The following is a 15,670-nucleotide window of genomic DNA, read 5'->3' as shown; positions in this document are numbered from 1 at the left end:
AACATCTTTAAGACATTGTGGACATCCAAGACATTCATAGGAGAAAAACTGATAGACTAAGGAACAGATTCCAATTGAGTGATTATTTATTTGGCTCACTTTGTATACTGATATGAGTGTTACTTTTCTTTAGCATTAATATCCTTTGCAGTCTTTGTTATATCCTGGTTCTTTTTGGTTTGTAATATTTAGTTATTGTTAAGTGATCCCTTTGTTCCCTCACTAATGCCCCCATGTCTGTCTAGTCTCTGTGCGTATCATCTGTCCCTGTGTCAATTCCACATGTCTTAGTCACAGCCTTCAGGCTATTACACACTGAACGCATTGCATTAAAATGACATTAAATTCTGAATTTTATAGCTCCGAACTTGACATTTAACCTACATACACATCAAACGCATTGTGTTTTTGTGGAAAATTTGTCCTCAAGAAATAGACTGTTTTGAAAAAGGCAAAAATCATGAGCTGGTCCTGGTCTTCCACAGATTCCGGGTTCATTTAATTGTCACGAAAAGATAGCACCAAGGAGAATATTTTGGAGGAGTGGAAGCTGTATCACAGCCACTCTCGTACATATTTCAGGATGTCAGTGGGAAGTTGGAACCACATATGAGGAGGTTGAGAAATCATTTCAGAGAGCCAATTGAGTCGGAATGGTGTTCAGCTGTGTGTCTGAGGTAAAACAGTATTTATTATTTCCATGTCATTTCACATTGAGTACAAGTGCATGATTTGAGCTATGAGGGCACTTGTTGCCACATGCAGTAATCTGATAGGTCAGATGTTTATTCGGACCTAAAACACTGAAAAAATCGAACTTGGTTCGAAAAAATAAATGCGGCAAATTCGTGTAATTCTTTTTTTGGTGTGAAGGGCTGCATTAAGAATAGATGAGTCCAAAAAATATGTGCGCGTCCAGTGTGAAAGGACCTTGAGAATTTGCTTTCTTTCCTGTTTTACTGTGATAGACTCAACAAAATGCAAACACAATCCCACAATGCAGATAGATGACTAACTTCCTTTGTCTTGTTCTTCATGGATTGCTCCCACTGTGTTTTCCATGCGTCTCCACTTCCCCTATAACCTCCTGTGCTTATATATTGTCTCAGTCTCCTCTTGTCCTTCATCAGACTGTATGGTTAGTTTCCCAATATAATTCTGGTTCCCGGTCTCTGTCCCCTAGTGTCTCAGCTCCTTAGTGAGTTTCATTAGATGAATTTTTATTTATTTTTTGTTTATCTTTTGTTTCAGCTCATGTCATTTAGACTTTTACAGGTGGCAGAAAGCAACTTTAGTACTTGATGTTAAATGGATTGGTACCTTGACTGAAAGCACTTTTATAATTCAAGTCACACTGCGGAGATTTTTGTGTTCAACATTTTCTCCAAGGATATTTCAACACAAAGACAGGAGGAGGTATGGCACAATCCACTGACCTGCCTGCTCTCCCTCATGTGCCACAGAGGAGGAAGAGTTTTGGCCAGAGCTGCCAACACTCAAGACCGAAAGGCAACAGTTCATGCAGGAGGGTGGTTGGATGCCTCCCGTAGATCAGTCATAAACCAAACATGACCTAGTCCTTCTGGTTTACAAAAAGAGTCATTTCCTGTTGAGTGACGTGCCAACTGAAGTCTGAAACAGTAATGTGGAAAAGTATAATTGTGCTCCCAGCATTTTCAAGATGGAGGTAGTATTGGCATGCAAACAACAATCAGGAGGTCATCTTCTTGTCAAGTCTTCACTGCAGATGAAGGTTCAAAGAATGTTTACAAAGAGAGAAAAGGAGCTACTCACTTCAGAAGAGGAATAAGTGCATACTGAATACTAATTTACTCACTGTGTACAATGACATATTCTTCTGCATTCAGTGTAGATTTTACAGATACCTTTATTTTGTACACTTTGAACATTTCAGCCTGTAGGCATTCACATTAATAATGCAGTAATGGTTGAAACATTGAATTTTCACACTAGAACCAATGTTTTCATGAGTGATAAGCATACCTTCCTGTGTTAACAGAAGTGAATGCTCATAATGATGCTGGTCTCTCACTTCATCTCTAACTCTAACTCATTTTCAGAGGAGTCATTCAGAGCTAGTCATTTCTAATATAATCCAACTCTAACATAGAAGTAAGCCATGTTCTCTTCTCTAGTGAATATTTATGGTGCAAAGCAGTCAACTGCCTTCTCCCTCCAGGCCAGACAATTTGGACTTCATCAATATGTATTTCCAAGGACTTCTGGAAAAGGCACTTCAAAGGGACTTCATCAAGGATTCCTTTTGTCTTTTCAGCCAGTCTCATAACTGAGCCCACAGACTCACTTTTCCCTCTTTCGGTTTGACGTATATATCAATGAATTATTCCTTGCAGGGTTAGCATGATGTCTCACTCAAAGAATTTTTCTCACCCTTTTTCAAGGAGAGAAAACAGCACTGTGGCATTCATTCTGACAGTGGTTTTCATGTCAATATAAATCCATGAAGCTGTAATGATATTTGAAAAAGTATGCTGAGAAACCAGGTTTGACAAGATATGATTAATCTGCTGCTAAATTTATAACCCATACACAAACTCTTGCTAAAGCAACTTTTTTTTGTACCCCAGGAGAAAACATTGTAGTGGGGGATGTAGCGGTTATTCCCACATATTTTATTCCTGCAGTCCCTGCTGTGTAAGGCCTCAATTATACTCCATTGAGGACACAGACATGAACAGGTGAAGACGGACAAGCAATCGTTCATGTTACACTGTAACTGTGTGAAGTCTGCTTGAAGTCAGCTGCCTGGGGTTAATGCTTAGTTAGTGCACTGTTATGCAAGCACGCACATACGCATGGTACTTAATACCCACTGCCTGATGATGAAATTCACATCATGCAGATCCACAGAGGTGGAAAGTATAATCCCTGCCAAAACAATCAACTCTGTCATTCCACAAAAAATTAACTCTAGTAACCTATTATTATTAATAATTATAATAAGACGGAAGGTCCAGTGATGTTGTTAAAGAATAAAACAGAGAGTATATTTCCCAAACTTTATTTCAGTGTTCTGTAAATACTTTGTGTCAATGATTCCTGAAATACCATTTACATGTGTTAAAATCACAGCTGGCATAGGGGATATTTGGGCATCTCTATACCCGTGGTTCACAGCGGGGCAGGAACTCTGTGACAGTTGGCTAGGTATTTTTTTCTGAGCAGAGGCACCCGGGTAGACTGACAAGGTGGTGTTGGACTGATGGAACTGAGTGTTCTCTTTCAATAGCTGGTAGTAGTGGTGGTTAGCAAAAGAGGTCATGGAGTTATGGGCATAATCCACCCAGGAAAGCTGCGATGCCACGGACTGGGTAGTTGATGGAATACCACGGAGAGTGGCCTCTAGCTCTTGATTGGCCCTCTCTGCTTGTACATTAGCCTGGGAGGAGATATTCAGACACGAGGCTGACCTTGGCCCCTAGTTCGTCACAAAACTCCTTTCAGATATGAGACATAAACTGGGGCTGCCGATCAGACACAGTCCTCGGGGATTCCATGTAAACGGAAAATGTGACCGGTGAGTAGTTAAGCTGTTTCGAAGGCACTGGAAGTTTAGGGAGAGCAATGAAATGAGCGGCCTTGGAGAAACGATCGATGATAGTTAAGATTACAGTGTTACCTGAGGGGGAGTGGTAGTCCCATGACAAAATCCAAAGCAATGTGTGACCAAGGACAACTGGGCATGGGTAGTAGTCTTAGTCAGCCAGCGGGTGGTGAGCTGGAAGTCATGTTCTAAGCACAGGTGGGACAAGCAGAGACATATTTCTGGATATCTTTGGCCAGAGACTGCCACCAAACTTTAGTGGCTCCAGCCATTCCACTACTGCCTTGATCTTGGCCGGGTCTGCCCGCAACTGAATGGACTGGACACGGAACTCACATTTTCGCCCTTTACATAGAGGCAGTTTTCCAGCAGGTCCCGCAAGACTACATGGACTCATGCTCTGAAACAGACTTAGAAGATGAGGGTATTATTCAAGTTAAACACAAAAGGATTCATGAAATCTCTGATAATGTCGTTCATCAGGACCTGAAACACAGTGGGGGCATTGGTAACACCAAACGGCATGAACAAATACTAATTTTGTAATGTTGCAGAATTACTCATTTGTGCATACTTACATTGTTTATTTGTTGTCACGCTTCATGTAGGTCAGGTGCGAGAAAGGCCCAGCATTTCCTGATTTTTAAAGCACTGATGATGTCATGTCTGATGTCACCAGGTCAAACCAAGAGGAGGGGTTTCTTTTACCATAGGAAGGATTTCTTTTGTTTGTTTCAGGATACAAAGGGATTTGTTTTTTTCTTATATAGAGCCATTTAGTTTTGTAAATGTGTTCATCAGAAAAGTTGGGAGCTTTATGTAATTCTCAGTCATTTGTGGTGAGTTTTAGATTCCTCGGCTGAAGTTAGTGGTACTGGCTAGACTAATTGAAGGTAAATTGATAGGCCTATATATAATCAGTCTCTGCTTGATTCAGATGAGGGAGGAGAGATGAGCTGTGTTACTGAATAATGTGCTTTTTGAGTTTTGTTAATTTAGTTACTATGGTGGCGTTTTGTTAAGTTTCACATATAATAGAGGTTGTACTGGAAAAAAAAATTGCTCATCTCTGGGAACCCAAAATGTTTGCTCAGTCTGCTTACTTACCACCTTCCTTGACGCTCAAGTCAGACTACTTCACAAGGGAGAGGACTTATTTTTCATTGTGATCTTGTTAAGACGCAATAATCTATGCATGAATGGAGCAACTTCGTTCTTTTCAAAAAAACCACCAAAAAACCTTGGGAGTAAGTCTATGCCACAGTGATAAGGACAGTGTGGTGAGAGGGAGGGCTAGATCCTTACTAAGCACTTCTGCTAGGTCATGATACACTGTGGGGACAGAAGTTGGATCAGGCGGCTCAACAAGAACAGACTGAGTTGTGAACAAAAAACTGATGGCAAACAGTTCTTGTAGCACCACAAACTCCACCTAGGAATACAACACTTAAACCAGTCTATGTTTGGATTGTGTGTATTCAGCCAGGGGAACCCAGGGACCAGGGTAGCGCTTGGTGCGTTGAACAAAAACATACTGGTTTTCTCCACATGGTTACCAGAAAGGGATAGTGTAATGGGTTGAGTTCTATGAGTGATATCAGGAAGTGATATCTACATAGTAAATCTTTCCATTGAAAACTTCACTGTTGATATAAGAAATTATATTTTCTCATATTCATAATGGTAAACTGTTATTGAATAACAATATGTAGTAAAAGAGAATACAGTTATTATAATAAATTCCAGTATTATACCTTATACTTACATACACACATTAAATTAATTAATCCATTTAAAAGCAATATCTCTGAAGGGTGTCATAAAGTTGTAATCTTATAAGTAAGCACTGGTATTATTCGACTCTATGTTACATAAAGTACCATCAAAGCTAAAATCATAGAATTAGCATACACTAGACTGACATGGAGACACTTGACACTATTGGGATATAACTGCTATGGCATAACATGGGCAGAAGCTTTGTATCTTTGTTGAAAGAAAGACTTTTTTAAAAATTACACAATGGCTGCTGTCTGGAATTAAATGAGTCTCTCAACAAGTCTGACCCTCACAGGTGCTACAATAACTTAAAGGGAGTTGCCAATGTGTAAGAGATTTGATTGAATCAGTATTCTCTTTTTTCTCTCCTGCTCCCCTTGTTGATATCTTTGGAATTCACACAAAGGCTGTCAGGCTGAGGCATAAAAATAGGTAGCACTTTGTATGGCAAGTGGAAAATCCTGGGAATAATTGAGAGAAATTGCAGTGGAAGTGACTTGAAGATTAAGTGATTAACGTCCCGCAGTAGAAAGCAGAGAGCTCTGGCTTAAATAGGATAGATGCCTGCTGGATGAAGTGAATTATATACTCGGTGTTGTATTGTTAAGGTTTCTAGCTCACCTGTTCAAACTCAAGTAAGACTTCATTTTCTTAAAAAACAACAGGGTGAGGATCTGGGATGAGGGTGATATGGAGGGATAGAGACACTGAGCAACTGACGCAAACTTTTTCCTGTTTCTTCCCAGAAAGCAACACACACACTTTGACCCAAGTCAATCAACGTTTAAAACTAGGCTTCGCTAGGGTTGCCTAGTGAGTATGTTTGTGTGTGTGTCTGTGTGTGAGGGAGAGGGAGAAAATGTTTCTACATTTTCTTTAAAGGACATGCATCCTCATGTAAATGATAATCAGACATACAGGGAGTGCAGAATTATTAGGCAAATGAGTATTTTGTCCACATCATCCTCTTCATGCATGTTGTCTTACTCCAAGCTGTATAGGCTTGAAAGCCAACTACCAATTAAGCATATTAGGTGATGTGCATCTCTGTAATGAGAAGGGGTGTGGTCTAATGACATCAACACCCTATATCAGGTGTGCATAATTATTAGGCAACTTCCTTTCCTTTGGCAAAATGGGTCAAAAGAAGGACTTGACAGGCTCAGAAAAGTCAAAAATAGTGAGATATCTTGCAGAGGGATGCAGCAGTCTTAAAATTGCAAAGCTTCTGAAGCGTGATCATCGAACAATCAAGCGTTTCATTCAAAATAGTCAACAGGGTCGCAAGAAGCGTGTGGAAAAACCAAGGCGCAAAATAACTGCCCATGAACTGAGAAAAGTCAAGCGTGCAGCTGCCAAGATGCCACTTGCCACCAGTTTGGCCATATTTCAGAGCTGCAACAACACTGGAGTGAGCAAAAGCACAAGGTGTGCAATACTCAGAGACATGGCCGAGGTAAGAAAGGCTGAAAGACGACCACCACTGAACAAGACGCAGAAGCTGAAACGTCAAGACTGGGCCAAGAAATATCTCAAGACTGATTTTTCTAAGGTTTCATGGACTGATGAAATGAGAGTGAGTCTTGATGGGCCAGATGGATGGGCCCGTGGCTGGATTGGTAAAGGGCAGAGAGCTCCAGTCCGACTCAGACGCCAGCAAGGTGGAGGTGGAGTACTGGTTTGGGCTGGTATCATCAAAGATGAGTTTGTGGGGCCTTTTCGGGTTGAGGATGGAGTCAAGCTCAACTCCCAGTCCTACTGCCAGTTTCTGGAAGACACCTTCTTCAAGCAGTGGTACAGGAAGAAGTCTGCATCCTTCAAGAAAAACATGATTTTCATGCAGGACAATGCTCCATCACACGCGTCCAAGTACTCCACAGCGTGGCTGGCAAGAAAGGGTATAAAAGAAGAAAAACTAATGACATGGCCTCCTTGTTCACCTGATCTGAACCCCATTGAGAACCTGTGGTCCATCATCAAATGTGAGATTTACAAGGAGGGAAAACAGTACACCTCTCTGAACAGTGTCTGGGAGGCTGTGGTTGCTGCTGCACGCAATGTTGATGGTGAACAGATCAAAACACTGACAGAATCCATGGATGGCAGGCTTTTGAGTGTCCTTGCAAAGAAAGGTGGCTATATTGGTCACTGATTTGTTTTTGTTTTGTTTTTGAATGTCAGAAATGTATATTTGTGAATGTGGAGATGTTATATTGGTTTCACTGGTAAAAATAAATAATTGAAATGGGTATATATTTGTTTTTTGTTAAGTTGCCTAATAATTATGCACAGTAATAGTCACCTGCACACACAGATATCCCCCTAAAATAGCTAAAACTAAAAACAAACTAAAAACTACTTCCAAAAACATTCAGCTTTGATATTAATGAGTTTTTTGGGTTCATTGAGAACATGGTTGTTGTTCAATAATAAAATTATTCCTCAAAAATACAACTTGCCTAATAATTCTGCACTCCCTGTAGGCCTCTTTTTTACTGTTAGTAAATGTATTTCTCTTTACGTTGCTATATAATTAAATTAATTAATTGTTAAATTTATAAAAGAGAGAGGCTTATATGGGACTGTCATGGAACATCTTTCCCAGTGGTTTTGCTGCTGTGCTCTGTACTTTATATGTAATGGCCTCTAGCATTGTTTGTATATGCAGAGGCAAGTAGAGAGACAAGTCAACACACCCATCAAGCATATAAAGTCAGGCTAAAAATCTCTTTCAGTAATGCGCAAAATGTATTAAAAAATGACTAAAAATAGCAATTGCAACTAAATTGATTCCACCACTTTAATAACTGACAATAATGCCTTAGGTATTATTCTTACATAGTATACTATGTTACATAATCATCATCATCATCATCATCATCATCATCATCAGCGTGATTTGAAAAAAGGGCATGAAAACATTACATGAGTGTTGTGCAAGAACATTTTGCTTGCACAATACACATGTAATGAGTTACTGGTCGCTGGCTGTGACACTCATCTTCACACTGCAATTCAAGGAGCTCCAGCTGCAGCTGATTCTGAGCATCATCAGGGTCAATGGAGAAGGGAGAAGAGAAAAACAGTATGTCCTCACATAACACATGTGACAAGTGTTATTTCAACCAAAAACGCCAAATCTGCTAGCCATACACAATCTGAAAATTTGTGTTTTGGTTGTCCCTTTTTCAGCAAAAAACTGTACAATTTCCTTATTGTGAAAATAAAATCACTGTATTGTGGATCCCCAACTGAGCCACCTCACAAAATTTTGATATATTACATCTTTATATTTAGCTTGAACAGGATATGCTGAAACCAGTGGTGGCACAGGGTTTTGTAAGAAATGAAATTAATTGTCTTCACGGGTTTCATAACATAAAGTAATAGTGTTACAGAGACTTACAGATCAGTGTGGTCAGTCCACTTCATTCACCAGCCATGCAATTCACCGTCAGTAATAATCCAACTAACTTTACTCCATGGTAGCTTTATAAGTCAACATCATTATCATTAAGTATGCTGCAGACACCACCATGGTTGGGCTCATCGCTGATGAAGATGGGACAGCTTTCAGGGTGGAAGTAGAGAACTTGTCCCGGTGGTGTTCAGAAAAGAACCTGAAACTGAACATCCTTAAAACAAAAACACTCATAATGGACAACAGGCAAGGCTAGGTCCACTCCCCTCTCTTTATAAATGGAGAATGGGTGAAATCTGTCTCCACCTTATGGTTTCTGGGCACCCTCATCTCTGCTGATCTCACCTGGACCCACAACATCAATGCCCTGGTAAAGAAGCTCCAACAGCTGATGCACTTCTTCCGTGTCCTGGGGACCAATAACCTGGATCGCAAGCTGCTGCTGGCCTTCTATTGCTCGTCAATGGGGAGTGTGCTCTCCTATTGCCTGGGTTTTTGGTATGCAGGAACCACTATTGAGAATAGGAAGGCTGTGTGGAGGGTAATTAACACTGCCCAAAAATCTGGTTGCCTGCCACCCCTGGAGACCATCACCAGATCCTCCTATCTCAGGAACACCAGGGCCATCACAGGTGACCCCTTGCACCCCGCCCACCACCTGTAAGATCCGCTGCCCTTAGATGAATCACCACCACCACCAGACTCACAAACAACTTTTTTCCTTGGGCCATTCAGACTGCTGGCAAACACTATCCCCCCACACCCAACCTCTGCTCACCCACATTACCAATCTGAGTCATGATCTGAGTAACCCTCATCTCTCAGAAGCAGTGGAAAAGTACTTGGTCTGAGGTCTGAGTATAGAGTCCTTGTGTGACTGACCTAAGCACTTTGTTCTCCAATTTGTGCCTTTCTATTGTTTTGTATATAATATATGTATATATTGTATATTGCACCAAATATTCATGACCATTAATGATCATTGATGAAATTGACTGCTGAGTCCAATGTTAGTCAGTGGTACTAGTTTCAGTCTTTATGCAAAAGTACTTTATGCAAAAAGACAAAATGGGCATTCAAGGGTTGACCAAGAGTTAACCAATAGTCGTTGTTTGGTCAACTGCTGGCAATAATTTTATTTATCATGATTATGTTGAGTTCCGTCATGGTTGGATAATTTAAACCACCTTAAAAATAGACTTTTGTTGTTCACAGTGTTAATAAATGGAGACATTAGAAAAGATCAACACTTATGTGGGGTGGTGAGGACTCCTACTGTTGTTTTTCCAGTTTGTTCGAGGATGCTGGATGATCTTGAAGTCAGGGTCTGTGCAGACCAGTCCAGCTGTTCCACATCACACTTGGAAATCATTTTTCAGTGCTCTTCATGGTGTGCAGATAAACAGGCATTTTGATATGTTTTGGGGTGGCTGTCGCTCAGGAGGAAGAGCTGGTCATCGACTGATTGGAAAGTTAGTGGTTTGATCCCTGGCTCCCTCAGTCTGCATGCCAGGTATCCTGGGGCAAGATACTAACCCCCAGTTGTTCTATATATTGTGCCATTTACATGTAACTAAACCTTTAAATCATAACATATATGATAGTTGATGTGTGGTGATATTGTATTTTTTTAACCATGAGATTGTGAACCGAGTCAACGTATCATCCACTCTGCCCAGAGTCTCACATTGGAGAAAAAACAAACAATGATGGTGAGGAGATGACTACTAATGAGTAAAGGTAGTCAAGATATTCTAGTGAATGCAATGGCAAAAAATGGCCAAAGCATCTAAAAAGCAACCAACAGCACCTATTACTTAAAAGAAAAACTCACAAATAAAAGAAATGACAAAAGTGAGAACAGTGTATGGCTGCCCCTGCCTGCACCTGGTTCTGCTGGAGGTTTCTTCCTGGTAAAGGGGAGTTTTTCCTTCCCACAGTCCCCACAAGTGCTTGCTCACAGGGAGTCATGTGATTATTGTTGCTTCTTTCTAATATTGTAACATCAACATTTCTTCTTGATTGGACCGATAAAGACTGCTGATTTTAATGTTCGGAGATCAATTATTTAACATTATAAATATTAATACGTTTGCCAAGTTAGTGGCAGCCCTAACTGAGCTACCCACTGAAACACCATGATGCCCCACTCACAGACTATATACTGCTTTTTTGTTGCTTCTTACTGCAGGACTGGTCAGTTAGATTTAAAAATTCTGGTAAATTCTCCCTTCTGAGTTTGAATGTTTTAGTCAAAATTTGAAGAGGATAACTACGAAAGTATCTTTAATGTTACTGTTGATGTTATTCATAATTTTCTTTCTATGTCAAGCTGCTACATGTACAGGGAGTGCAGAATTATTAGGCAAGTTGTATTTTTGAGGAATAATTTTATTATTGAACAACAACCATGTTCTCAATGAACCCAAAAAACTCATTAATATCAAAGCTGAATGTTTTTGGAAGTAGTTTTTAGTTTGTTTTTAGTTTTAGCTATTTTAGGGGGATATCTGTGTGTGCATAATTATTAGGCAACTTAACAAAAAACAAATATATACCCATTTCATTTATTTATTTTTACCAGTGAAACCAATATAACATCTCCACATTCACAAATATACATTTGACATTCAAAAACAAAACAAAAACAAATCAGCGACCAATATAGCCACCTTTCTTTGCAAGGACACTCAAAAGCCTGCCATCCATGGATTCTGTCAGTGTTTTGATCTGTTCACCATCAACATTGCGTGCAGCAGCAACCACAGCCTCCCAGACACTGTTCAGAGAGGTGTACTGTTTTCCCTCCTTGTAAATCTCACATTTGATGATGGACCACAGGTTCTCAATGGGGTTCAGATCAGGTGAACAAGGAGGCCATGTCATTAGTTTTTCTTCTTTTATACCCTTTCTTGCCAGCCACGCTGTGGAGTACTTGGACGCGTGTGATGGAGCATTGTCCTGCATGAAAATCATGTTTTTCTTGAAGGATGCAGACTTCTTCCTGTACCACTGCTTGAAGAAGGTGTCTTCCAGAAACTGGCAGTAGGACTGGGAGTTGAGCTTGACTCCATCCTCAACCCGAAAAGGCCCCACAAGCTCATCTTTGATGATACCAGCCCAAACCAGTACTCCACCTCCACCTTGCTGGCGTCTGAGTCGGACTGGAGCTCTCTGCCCTTTACCAATCCAGCCACGGGCCCATCCATCTGGCCCATCAAGACTCACTCTCATTTCATCAGTCCATGAAACCTTAGAAAAATCAGTCTTGAGATATTTCTTGGCCCAGTCTTGACGTTTCAGCTTGTGCGTCTTGTTCAGTGGTGGTCGTCTTTCAGCCTTTCTTACCTTGGCCATGTCTCTGAGTATTGCACACCTTGTGCTTTTGCTCACTCCAGTGATGTTGCAGCTCTGAAATATGGCCAAACTGGTGGCAAGTGGCATCTTGGCAGCTGCACGCTTGACTTTTCTCAGTTCATGGGCAGTTATTTTGCGCCTTGGTTTTTCCACACGCTTCTTGCGACCCTGTTGACTATTTTGAATGAAACGCTTGATTGTTCGATGATCACGCTTCAGAAGCTTTGCAATTTTAAGACTGCTGCATCCCTCTGCAAGATATCTCACTATTTTTGACTTTTCTGAGCCTGTCAAGTCCTTCTTTTGACCCATTTTGCCAAAGGAAAGGAAGTTGCCTAATAATTATGCACACCTGATATAGGGTGTTGATGTCATTAGACCACACCCCTTCTCATTACAGAGATGCACATCACCTAATATGCTTAATTGGTAGTAGGCTTTCGAGCCTATACAGCTTGGAGTAAGACAACATGCATGAAGAGGATGATGTGGACAAAATACTCATTTGCCTAATAATTCTGCACTCCCTGTACACTGCTATTGTCAGCATTTGTTTTCCTCTACAAAGTTTGTCCCTTTTATGAATCCTTGTTACAAGTTGACATTTATAATCCATGTTATATACATTATTATTTGAATATAAAATAAAACGACAAATTAATAACTTTACATTAATAATGGGCTCTTAACTTGTATACTGTGAAAGACCTGGACCCAGACAGCGTTCCGTAACTGTTTCGTTGGTTTTTATTTAACGTTCATGACACACACAATGCTTCCAGTTTGGCACCTCTGAATTCTCCATTATCAGCTTTCCAGCTGGCTCCACTCCACTCTCTACTGCCAGTCCCCGGGATCACTAAAGAAGGAAAAGAATTTTTCAGTGGGTACTCCAGTTTGCTCCTACAGTTCTGAGAACTGTAGTTCGTGCAGTTAGATTAACTGATTATTCTAAAATGCCCATAGGTGGGTGTGTCTGTCTCTCTGTGTTAGCCCTGAGATTGACTGGCACCCTGTCCAGGGTGTACCTGCTTGTCACCCTATAACATTTACAGTATGTAAGTGTTAGTGTGTTGGTATTTTTGTTTTTAATCACACAAACCTCTGCACAACAAGTTTCCTTATTCAGAATAATACAGTGAAGTGAAGTGATTTGGGACCACACATGCAAGTGGCCTACATAACAAAGGCTTATATGCATATATAAGCCATTCGATTATTGGAATTTTCTCTGTATTGTTTCTCTTTAACTTTACAATATAAAGAACCTTGAGACAATTGCTGTTGTGATTTGGCAATATATAAATAAAACTAATTCAAAAATTGAAACAGTTTTTGACTTTCCAACAAGTGTCCCCACTACATCTGTTCCACATTCTTATTCGGTTTGGTTTCTGTATTGAATTGAATCCAGGAACGAAAAAGTCAAAATTGACTCCTTAATTTAATAAAATTTTTATTTTATAGTCATTGAATAAAATGTAAAGATTAACTGCAAGTGATAAAATAGTTTTCTGGGTTATCTACTTACTTAAAGGAAAGGACTGCCATGGCAGTTCATAGAATAGCAATGGCAGCAGCTTGCTTTTATGAGAGTATTATGAACTTAGAACAGAACAATCTCCAATTGATCCACACTCACAGCAACGCCATCCTTTATAAGCCTCTTTCGTTCTCTGTCATGTCGTTAAAGCAATCACTTGCACACACCCAGCCTTCTTAATGGTCCCAGATGTGGTTGCTAGGAGATTTGTGTCACATTTGCAAGCCCTCTTTAGAAAGTGTACTCTCTTCCACTCTGTTATGTAAATGAGTGTGTGTGTGTGTGTGTGTGTGTGTGTGTGTGTGTGTGTGTGTGTGTGTGTGTGTAAAATTGAAGAGAATAGAATAGCTACGTTATTGTTATTTAGAAGACTCATCAGTTAGTGCGCATTAGAATGAAATTCCAGTGCAGTGACTCACCATCAGACTAATGCAATATTAATAAATGGAGCTAAATCTTAAATTTTGAGATACAAAAAACGAGGTGAGATGTATACATGCAAGAATAAATAAAAACTGCACAGGATCTTAGAAATACAGTGCATCCTGAAGGTATTCACAGCAGTTCACTTGTTCCACATTTTTATTCCAAAATTGGTACAAGTACATGAGTGTGACAATATAAATAAAAAGGAAGGATGGATGGCCGCACAGAACAGCCAGCAAAGCCTTGTAAATGGCTCCACTGACTGTGGCCTTTGCGGTGTATAGTTCCTCCAAGCCCCTTTGTGTGTGAGTGACATGTTGTCAGATGAAGCATGAGGGAGTAGAAGGCATGGGATATGTGAGACTGGGAGGTAAAAGATTATCCCCAGAAGGAGAGAGCCAACACTTCTTGCTCAGCAAGCACTTTTATTTCCCCCACCTCACTGCAGGGTGAAGAAAAGCAGACCCGGGACCTGTGCAAACTGCACCCTGGAGCACTGCTGCACCTATCGTGCCCACAATAAAGGGTCAGTTACAGGTAGCAGACTGGACTCAGTAGAGCATTTTAGCCATTAGGATTCAGCTAGCGAACTGATCGGGGTCCTAAAAAGGGAGAAAAAAATTCCAAAACAGATTAAACGTGTCAGTAAAACCTATGTTAAGAGTTCTACATTAAGAAGTATTCTGGAGCTAGGTGTTGAGGCTAAGGAATTTTTCAAAATGCCCTGCATGTTCAGTGTTAGGAGTGGGCTACTAATAAAAATAAAAATAAAAAAAGCTTAAATTAAGGAGTTAAAAAAGGTCATTAATATCCTTCATAGTCAGCTCAGACTGCTGATGTGCTGTATAATTTGACCCCAGGCATACTAACACACAGTTAGTGGATGGGAATGACCACTTCTATGAAGCTGGATAACAGAGCATTTTCTTCTTCAGTTCATCTGAGAGTCATCAGATATGTTCCTTAAGGTCAGCAATCTTTTTGTTTGCTTTAATGAGCACTGTCTCATCCTTGCAAGCAAGAGCTACCATGCTAGTAAGAGGTATACAGTTAGAAACTACCAATACCTAAAGGTCTAATATAAAAATGTGTTTTGAAACTATATGAAAAGATAGTTTTGGGCTACTCTTGGCATCTTGCAGCCTCAGCAATGAGCATCCAACAAACAAAAGTCTAATAAGTTGTTACTCGTAGGGACACATTTGGTTCCACATTAATAGCCCCAGTTTCTTGCCTGTCATTACCCAGTTACATAAATTCCATTATTCAGCTATAAAAACTGTTGATACAAGATAATTAATTTGGTAATTAAGTGGTAACATCTTGCTGTTGCCATCTTATTGCCTTATCTCCACCTTTTATCCCACTGTTGCCACATTATTACAGAGATGCAATAGAAAAAAAAGAGAAATTTTGGTGGGATTGTTGCTACTGGTGGACTAAGTCTGTAGCTTGCCTCTGATGCAGCTAAAAAAATGATCGGAGTTAAAGAGAGGCTAACAAAATTGAAGGGAGATGGCTCATGAACACACATAGTCACCCTCATTGTTCAGGGATT

General features: G+C 40.2%; 1 long non-coding RNA gene across 2 annotated transcripts; it reads right to left on the bottom strand.

The window, feature by feature from the left end:
* Positions 1-3,026: 3,026 nt before the first annotated feature.
* On the bottom strand, positions 3,027-4,240 carry LOC102081331 (uncharacterized). Of its 2 annotated transcripts, none has more exons than XR_003214302.1 (3): positions 4,165-4,240; positions 3,662-4,072; positions 3,027-3,586 (listed from the first exon to the last, which is right to left on the bottom strand). It is a non-coding gene; the product is annotated as an uncharacterized LOC102081331 (long non-coding RNA). The 2 variants fall into 2 exon arrangements; XR_269894.3 differs by having other exon boundaries at positions 3,662-3,996; positions 4,165-4,235.
* Positions 4,241-15,670: the final 11,430 nt, after the last annotated feature.

Source organism: Oreochromis niloticus, linkage group LG15 (genome assembly GCF_001858045.2).
Source record: "Oreochromis niloticus isolate F11D_XX linkage group LG15, O_niloticus_UMD_NMBU, whole genome shotgun sequence".
Lineage (NCBI taxonomy): Eukaryota > Metazoa > Chordata > Actinopteri > Cichliformes > Cichlidae > Oreochromis > Oreochromis niloticus.
Note: the sequence above shows the minus strand (reverse complement) of the source record. Positions and strands in the feature narration are given on the sequence as shown.